Below are 7,932 nucleotides of genomic sequence, written 5' to 3' on the forward strand. Positions count from 1 at the left end.
CCCTCTATCCATGCCTCTCTCGAATACGTAATACACACACATACCTCTCTAGGCCCCGCCAAATGCATCAACTACACATTCACACATGTTACATCACGTACCCCATTGATCTAAAAAGCCCTCTCTTCACGTTTATTTCGCATACAACATTCCTTTTGAATAAAGTGTGGCCAAAAAATTATTTTAGAGTTTCTACATATATACAACATTACAAAGTTATATGGAGGAGTACGAACGCTAATTTGCATTGCATGGTGCCCACAATGATATTTATTCCGCACTGTGAATTTGTATATTTTTATACTATATACAAAGTTAGTCATAATAAAGAGAAATGAAGAGCATCTCTCTCTCCATAGCATACCCCCCTGTACGCCCCTTTCACGTATGCACACAAAACTATCTCCAGGTCCTCTAAAATTAGCCCCCAGAAAATTCATGCATCTTTCATCTTTCTCTCGCGATATATGCAATGGCGATCATTGTATTTGAAGCGAAAGCACGATACGTACATTGGACTTCAGAATCCACTCATTACGGTCACCATTTACATTTAGTGGTTATTATACAGTCATAGGCTCACCGTACAACTCTGTATTTGCTCATGACATGACTAGTTGACCAGTTAAACGCTCCACGTGGCACCTCTAGTGTTGCATCACATTATCTCACTACCATCGTGCCCACCTGTCGACTTGTATCTACTCTACATCTACACTCTTATAAAATACATAAAATACACTCTTATAAAAAACAGAGTTGGTGATGATGGTGTGCCTGCCATCCTGCAATATAGGTCGTCCGATTTATATCTGACGGATAGGAAAGAAACTATGGCAATTTTGCAAAAAGGTACCCACACACCTCTCCACATTTGCAAATAAGGCCTTCCCTCGTTCATCCTTTTCTCTCACAAGATAAACAAGTCATACAAATGCATCTTGATGTTACGTGCAACGCACGGGCATCTTGCTAGTAAGAATGAAAACAAACGACAAAAAAAATATTTGGACGGTGGTTCGAAGTCATGACCGCGGGCACAGCGGACAAGGTGGCCTTGTATTGGTATGCTGAGCCGTCTGTTTTAACACACAGGAGCTGGTGTGGTTTGTATCGATGGATCGTGTGAAATAGCAAAACCGCGCGGGAAAAATCCCGCCCTTTTCTGTTTAATCGGGTTTGTATCGATGGATCGTGCGAAACAGCAAAACTATAGTACTATACAGTACTACAAGTGACAGTTCACTGGGCCATCGTGTCATCTACTCCTCCGTCGTAAGAGTGGAGCGCTTGCTTTCATAAATCTTCTAGTCCCTTTCGCCGACATGTGGGACATCAAGCTACCGGGTCCACGTGCCATACCGGAATACAGCGCAGAGCAGCCGGGGTGAAGCACCCGAGTCATGGCGCCAGCGTAGTAATGAGCAATGAGGCGTCAAATCACAAAGCTGCACCTTTCCCGCAGTTAAGTTGGAGGGACGAAGCAACCATCACATCATTTCACTCATTGCTGAATCCGCTTCTCCCTCATCTTCTTAAACTTAACCACGTGTTGCTTCTGCCGTTGTTCTGCCTCATGTGGGACGCGGATCGGCTTGGTAAAGCACTGACACGTGGGACCGCATGTTAGCAAACCGCCAGGACAATGTCCTCCGAAAATAAGAAGCCTAATCCTAGACTTACAAAGGGCTACGTAGCTGCTACGTATACTTTCCATCTAATCTATATATGCCCCCCTGATTTTCAGGTGGGGTGGGCCTAATCCTCTCCTTTAATCCAATCAAATAGTCCCACATCACATCAGTATGTAACTTTACATAAACCATTACATGGATGTAGCATTGCTCAAATAAGAAACCTCCCCCGCCATCCGCGCGGCAAAATCACCTCCTTTTACTAATCTTGATTCTATAATTTTTTAGATCAATATAATTGAGATTTGTATAGATAGCACACAGGAGCAAAACCAAGTGGTACGGTTAAGGGCATCCACAATGTGTAGCCAAATGTGAAAATAGCTTTTGGCATCGTGGGAACCATTGTGGACGGTGTTGCCAAAGCCAAAAAGATGGAACCGAAGCTCCCTAATTGATTGATTGAAGGAATAGAAAAATGCAACGTCTCTCCTCTTTCTCCCATGCTTGGACGCATGTAGTACAGTATAGAGCACAGAGTCTACTCCCCTGTCCCTTCTATCACAAATCACAAAGCAGTGAGGCGTCAAATCACAAAAGCACGGACGAAGCAACCATCATTTCACTCTTCGCTGACTCCGCTTCTCCATCGTCTTCTTCGAGAAACCATCTCACCGCACTAGTACTCCTAGTAGTACTAGTAAAGGACTTCCTGGATGCAAATAAGGCAGTTGTCTCGGCTTGCAGGCGGCACTTGCGAACGACTTACCATGGTCTCCCTCAATGGTGTTCTCCGTCGAACGCACTTCGCCAAACCACCAAAAAAAAGATATCGTCGACGTCACCGCAATGGGGAAGGAAGTCAAATATAGTTACTACCTCCATTTTTTTGTACACAAGGCCAGTATATCAAAATTACAATTTGCAAAGGGCCACTAACACTAATCGAAGAAAAATTGATGGGGTTAGCAACCAAGGACATTAATATCCCCTGCATGCATGCGGAAGTGAGAAGGTTGGTTTGCATGGCGCTGCATTAATCAAGCGATGAGGAGTGAGATGGTTAGCTCTTTGGTCTTTGGAGAAAAAAATACGCATTAATTGACACGTGAAACGAGGATTTGTATCGATTAAATCCCGCGAAGGAAAACCCCGCCTTTCTTTTTTAACACTAGTACTCCTAGTACGTACGTACTTATCCTGTTTGGGTCTAGGCCTTGCATTACCAAACTTTGCCACACATTCTTGCCAAGCTTGCCTTAAGTTTTAAAAATGAGAAGGAGGTACACTTGCGCACGGCTGTCGCGGTCGCACCGCACCCTCACACGGTCGCTCCTGCACGCCGCGGTCGCACCGCACCCTCACACAGTCGCTCCTGCATGCCGCAAATCCAACCAAGGGAACGCACCCTCACTGACACGTGCTGTCGCATGTGAACAAACCAAACTCAGCCATCCTATCGCTGACACATAATTTTTGTTCATAGAGTATGTTTATCCAACCGCATGTTGGGGAGTATCCGTACGGCGGGCCAGGTGGTCTGTTGGGGAAGAAGAAGAGGTGAGGAAGAAGGAAAGAAGGGTTAGGAGACGTAGGATATTCATCCAACCGCCTGAAATGGTAGACTGACCCAAGTCAGGCGACTTGCATAATAAATATATGTTTTTACACAGCAAAAGATCCATAAAAACAACAACATAAAGAAAAACAATCACTGCTCACGGAAAGAGACGGCCTCGTCGTCTTTGGCTGCCGGCGCGAACCAGCCGTCGCTGCCGACGTGTGTTTCCGCACCGTGGTTGTCCTCGGCCTCCAGCTACTCGTTCAAGCGGAGCATGCGGGCGCTCTGCACGGACGAGAGCACAGCCCGGTTCAAGTCGAGGACGTCCGGTTCTGCCTGCAGGAGGGCCTCGATGGCAGCGGCATCCACGCGCTCCGCGTCGAGTCGAGCCTCCGCCGCCCGGTTCAAGTCCAGGACGTCCGGTTCCGCCTGCAGGAGGGCGTCAATGAGAGAGGCATCCGCGCGCTCTGCGTCGAGTCAAGCCTCTGCCGCCCGGTTCATGTCCAGGACGTCCGGTTCCGCCTGCAGGAGGGCCTCGATGGCAGCGGCATACGCGCGCTCCGCCTCAAGTTGAGCCTCCGCCGCTCGGTTCACATCCACGACATCCGGTTCCGCCTGCAGGAGAGCCTCGATGGCAGCGGCATGCACGCGCTCCGCGTTGAGTTGAGCCTCTGCCTCCCGGCCCTCCTTTAGTATCGCCATGTTGAACCGCTGGTCCGCCTGCACCATGGGGGACTCGGACGCCGACACGAGGTCGACGTCCATCGTCTCATACCCATCGGGGGCCTTCTGCGCCGTGACCTCCGCCATGAACATTGGATCGGCTTCCTCCTCCTCGTAGCTTGGCTCCAGAGAACTCGAGGATTGGCCCGCCGCAAAGCGAGCTTGGGAACGGAGGTCTGTGGCGCCGACCGCCGCCGCGATTTCTGCGCGGCGCTCCAGCGTCAGCATCTTGTAGTAAGTGATCTTGCGGCGCACCATGGCTTTCCAGCGAACTAGGAGACGCTTGATGCGGGCTAGGGGATCGAAAGGTGGGGGAATGGGCTGGAAATTTGGTGTGGTTTTAGGGCAGTGGCTGGCGTAGGCTGAGCAGCGAAGGTTCTGGTGTGAATAGTGATTCCGGTGACGACCGGTCAATCAGTTTTGACTGTACATCGCTCTTGTCGCGTTCGCGTTGCAGCTCGGCACGCTGGACCCTCCACGTCACTCACCGAATGGGACGCGCTTCGTCTTGCGTTTTTGCTCGCTTGTGGGACCGTAGTTGAGAGCAAACCGACGTCCCTCCCCCTCCCCCGCCCGCGTCATTTATTATACCACCACTCCCTCCGTTTTATGCGGAGTAAATAAAAACAGAGGGAGTATACTACGGATGAGGATCCCCTGACGTGGCCGAACCCATTGAGTAACTGACATGCGGGGCCTAGCAAGCATGGGGTCCGCCAGTAAGTGACCGAAAGGGAGGGTAAGGCAGGGATACCTACGTTAGAGGATCCACTTCCACTATACTACTTTGACAAAATGTTAGAGTAATAATATATGACATGCAACTTACACAAAGCATACAGGGTCTAATGTGTTTTTCGAGGCTAACTTTGACCAAATGTTAGAGTAATAATATATGACATGCAACTTACACAAAGCATACGGTCAAATTCGTATGTGAAAGGAGTTTCCAATGATATAATTTTCACATTATACATCTCATGTACTATTAATCTTGTCAATAGTCAAATTGGAAACCATCTCGAGTACAAATCTAGGAGTACGTACGAATCTAACAATATTGATTGGGCGTTGTTGAATGTTGATACCTTTTTTATCAAAGTAGAGATACTTTGACTACACATAAAACTTATATGTAAACTAGAAAGGATAGGGGGAGTATATTGTACGTTCAAAAACGAAACGAACATTGAATACCCTTTATATATGATTTGCGGATGCTATGATCACCGGTTCAAAATTTTGAATCCGCCTTAGGTATCCCGTGCCCCCACTCATTCCCTCTCGATTTCATCTCGGGGTCCGGAGATCTATTGAAAGAGGACTAGGGTGGGTACATGCGAATGATACTCGGCGGAATGTTCAAATGAGGCATGCGGGAGGATGGACTCGACTGGAGGGCGACATGATCGATGGAGAAGAGGGTTGGAGAGGAATGAGAAATAAGCAAACGCCACATGATTATACTTGAACGGCTCAAATAAACAATAAGTTGTCTCGCTTGGCCTACATAGTGAAAGGCCTAATGCGCAACGCAGAGCACTGATGCTCGAATATGGCCGGGAAAACAGGGAAACCAACATGTGGGGCACACCCGTCGGGACGACGTAGCGCAGACTAGTCCAATGGAGGAGCTGGCCCACGACCTCCTCGCCACCGACAACCGTTCATGTGGGCCGTTGGGGCCAACAACGGGGCGCAGCTCCAGCACCGCCTCTGGACACGGCGACCGCGGTGAGCGACACGCTCATATCGTCGCTAGACACGGTCGATTTCAGTGTGCCGAGGGTGGCGTTAGTGCTGTGGCACGACCAACGGTATGTTTGGTTTGTGCCCAAGGTTGCCCCATCAAAGCATTGGGTAGCCAAAATTTTGGTTGAGGTATTGGTTGCCCATGATTTGGCCGACATTGGCAAGAAAAATGAACTAGAGTTGGCTAGAGTTCATTGGCATGCCAAAGAAATGGCAACCATCCAAACAAAGACCAATCTTTGGGTCATGACCAAAATTTTGGTTGAGGTATTGGTTGCCCATGATTTGGCCGACATTGGCAAGAAAAATGAACTAGAGTTGGCTAGAGTTCATTGGCATGCCAAAAAAATGGCAACCATCCAAACAAAGACCAATCTTTGGGTCATGACCAAAATTTTGGTAAGGTGCACTTTGGCCACAATCCAAACACACCCCAAGACCCGGCTAGTCGAGGATGCACGGGGCGCCGCGCCGCGTCCGCGGAGTGGTGTAGCGCGGCCAACTGCATCCTCTGGACCTGAGACCATGCCGGGTCGTCTTGCTTTTTCAATGACATGCGGGGATTGCATGTGAGCAAAGGGCATCTCCAACGTTGCCACGACCGTAGCTGACTACCCTGGCACACCAAAACCCTCGTCCCTCGCGCCGTCGCGCGGTGCGTTCCCAGTCGGCGCTAGCTGCCCGCATTCATGCCGTCCGTTCGTATGTCGTTGTTAAGAGGCTCGGTGCCCGAGGAACCAACTCCAGCGACTTAATGACGCACCCGGACGCTTGGCCTCACCAGAATGCGCTACTTAAAGCGGCAACGCCGAGCTGACCTCCACACCATAGCGCATCGTCCACCTACCTGGCACCACATCCGCCATGACCGCAAGTGCGAACGCTCTGCAGGAGAGCTTGTCTTCGGGGATGAAGCTCGAGGTCGCCGCCCTTGCTCAAGTCGCCTCTCGCGACGCAATAGCGGCGTAGCCGGACGCGGACGCGACCGCACAAGCGGTGGCCACACTGGCGGCCGATGACGGGAGCACCGTCAGCCACGCGTCCTACTTGCCGCCGTTCAACATCAGGCACTGCCGAGGTCGGGGACTCCTCCGAGGATGAGTAGGGCATGGGAGGCGGCAGGGCATGGTGTGCCAACTGGCCGGTCCGTATCCCGTGTTCTACTCATCCTCGCCGGAGACCGCACCTTCACTTCACGGGTCTTGAACCCCGCCCCCGTACATAGAGATCGCAGATGGAGGACGTCGGTCGCCGCCGTAGAATAGGTTTAGGGTCAGGTTTCTTTTATTTTTCTGTCCTATAAAAGTTCGAAATGTAATGAAAATCTGCCGTGTTTGCATTAATCTCGGCCGGTGTATATGAACTTTCACAATAATATACAAATTGTAGGAGTACTAGCAAGATGCCCATGCATTGCACAGAAGATCAAGATCTTGTGGGAGAAAAGGATGAACGAGGGAAAGCCTTATCTGCAAATGTGGAGAGGAATGCGGGTAAATTGTCATAGTTTCCTTCCTATCCATTAGATATAGATCGGACGGCCTATATTGCAGGATGACAGGCACACCATCATCACCAACTCTGCTTTTTATTGAACAGAGACAAATCTAACATGCGAAGTAAAATAAACACATAGGGTCTATACATACACAAATTATCTTAGGCACTCCAATAGTACGTCCACTACACATTCACGCATTTCACATCTTTCCACATCTACGGGAACCTACGAAAGGGTTAACGTAAATTGCCTTTCTCTCCTCCCCTGATTTTCATGGTGGTGGGCCCCTCCCTCCCCCAATCTACAATCAATAGCTCACACGTTTCACATTACGTTAATTACGTAACTGGGATTACGTAGGTGTAGCATTACTCGTCCTAAAAAACCCAACTAAGCCAACCTCCCAGCATATCGCGCGGGAAAGACCCGGCCGCGCCGTTTTAGTCGGGATTACCGGATTACTAGTAGTAGTATCGATGGATCGCGCGAAGTAACAAATTTTTTTTGAGGGGGCGAAGCACCTAGTTTAAAAGGAAAAAAGGAGGTACACTCACAGCACTCCTGTCGCGGTCGCATTGCACCCCACACACATTCGGTCCTGCACACGGCTCACGCAAACGGAACGCGCTTCGGCTTGCCTCTTCACTGACACGTGGGACTGCACTTGGAGAAACCGACCATGCGCCAAACTCCCCCCGCCCACCGCGCGAAAATCCTCCCCCCCCCCACACCCAAAAATTCCCCCCAAATCTGATCCAACC

Source organism: Triticum aestivum, chromosome 7D (assembly GCF_018294505.1).
Source record: "Triticum aestivum cultivar Chinese Spring chromosome 7D, IWGSC CS RefSeq v2.1, whole genome shotgun sequence".
Lineage (NCBI taxonomy): Eukaryota > Viridiplantae > Streptophyta > Magnoliopsida > Poales > Poaceae > Triticum > Triticum aestivum.